Below are 2,142 nucleotides of genomic sequence, written 5' to 3'. Positions count from 1 at the left end.
GTTGATTAGATTCCTCATATGGTATTTGTCTTTCTCTTTCTGACTTTTATTTCACTTAACATAATACCCTCTAGGTACAACCATGTTGTCTCAAATGGTAAGACTTCATTCTCTTTATGGCTAACTAATATTTCATTGTATATGTACCACCACTTTTTATCTACTTGTCTATTGACTTGTGTTGCTTTCATATATTGGATATTGTAAATAACGTTGCAATAAACATATGGATGCATGTATCTTTTCAAATTAGTGTTTTGGACTTCTTCAGATATATACACAGTAGTAGAATCACTGGGTCATAGGCAGTTCTATTTTTAATATTTTGAGGAACCTCCATACTGTTTGCCATAGTGGCTACACCAATCAGCATTCCCACGTCCTCACCAACACTTGATGTATCTTGGTTTATTGATGATAGTCATTCTGGAAGGTGTGAGGTGATATCTCATTGTTGTTTTAATTTGCATTTCTGTGTGAGTGATGTTGAATATCTTTTCATATGTCTATTGGCCATTTTTAATGGGATTATTTGTTTTTTTTGGTGTTGAGTTGTATGAGTGTATACGTATATTTTCTCCCATTCAGTAGGTTGTCTTTTTGTTTTGTTGATAATTTTCTTTGCTGTGCAAAAACTTTCTTAGTTGGGAGGGAAGGGTGAGGTATGGCTGAGCATGGTAAGGGCTCTGAAGCCCAAGGGGGCTGAGCTGCAGTGAGGCAGCGGATCCAGCCTTTTTCACGTGGCCCACGCTGGCTACCTTGGTCATGATGATCCATGGCTTCCAGGGCAGCCACTGGGACTTTTTATTAGGCTCTGAAAGCTGGTGGTGGCCAAGATTCACATCACGAAGTCAATGGAGGTGGAGAAGTTAGCTGATCAATTGCGTATGTCATCTCTCCCTGAAATTATGTTTGGAGATAACATTTTAAAAATCCAGCATGGTTCTGACTTGGGGATTGAGTTCAATGCTACACATGCTTTAAGATGTGTAAACAACTACCAAGGAATGTTAAAGTAGCCTGTGTGAAGAATGGCAGGAAGGTCGGGCAGAGGGTGAATACTTCAAGGTTATTAAACTGTACCATTGACCTCTACAACAGATTATAAAGGAATATTACCTGGAGAATCACTCAAGTTAAAGGTTGTACCTATAACAAATCATATAGATACAGAGAAATTGAAAGCCATAGAACAGAATAAGTTTTTTGAAGAAGTTCTCCTGTTTGAGGATGAACTTCATGAGCATGGAGTTTCAATCTTAAAAGTGAAAAGCCTTCCAGCTTTTTCCTGCTGTTGTGGTTTTTCTTGAGAATTGATGGAGTGCTTATCAGAATGAATGCATCCCAGGAATAAATACTACCTGATCATGGCATATGATCTTATTAATGTATGGCTGAATTTCATTTGCTAATATTTTGTTGAGGATTTTTGCATATGTGTTCATCTGGGATATTGGCCTATAATTTCCTTTCTCTGTAGTGTATTTAAAAAAAATCTTTATTGTTGAGAGTATTACAGATGTCCTCCTTTTGCTTCCCATTGCCCCCCCCCTCTACCCAATTCCCACCCTGCCCCAGGCCTTCAGGACCCTATTGTATGTGTCCATAGGTAATGCATATATGCATATAAGATCTTTGTTAATCTCTCCCCTCCCCCTCCCCCCTTCCCTCTGAGATTTGTCAGTCTCTTCCAGGTTTCCATGCCTCTGGTTCTATTTTATTCAACAGTTTATTTTGTTCATCAGATTCCTTGTTCACTTATTTTGATTTTTAGGTTCAATTATTGATAGATATGTATTTATTGCTATTTATTGTTCATATTTTTTATCCTTCTTCTTCTTCATTTGGTTTTGGAATTAGGATATTGCTGGCCTAGTAAAATGAGCTTGGGAGTCTTCCTTCCTCTTGAATTTTTGGAAATAGTTTGAGAAGGATAGGTGTTAGTTCTTTGAGTGTTTGGAAAAATTAACCCGTGAAACCATTCATTTCAGGACTTTTATTTGTTGGGAATATTTTTTCCCCCACCCTTGACAATCCCCTGGCCTCCCCTACCCCACAGTGTCTTATGTCCATTGGTTATGCTTATATGCATGCATACAAGTCCTTCGGTTGATCTCTTACCCCCTTCCCTCCTGCCCCCCA

The 2,142-nt window shown here is 38.4% G+C and overlaps 1 pseudogene; it reads left to right on the top strand.

Moving 5' to 3' along the window:
• Positions 1–765: 765 nt before the first annotated feature.
• On the top strand, positions 766–1,354 carry LOC102261577 (annotated as a pseudogene).
• Positions 1,355–2,142: the final 788 nt, after the last annotated feature.

The sequence above is a fragment of the Myotis brandtii genome, unplaced genomic scaffold, assembly GCF_000412655.1.
Source record: "Myotis brandtii unplaced genomic scaffold, ASM41265v1 scaffold973, whole genome shotgun sequence".
NCBI lineage: Eukaryota > Metazoa > Chordata > Mammalia > Chiroptera > Vespertilionidae > Myotis > Myotis brandtii.
This window is presented reverse-complemented; position numbering and strand designations above follow the sequence as displayed.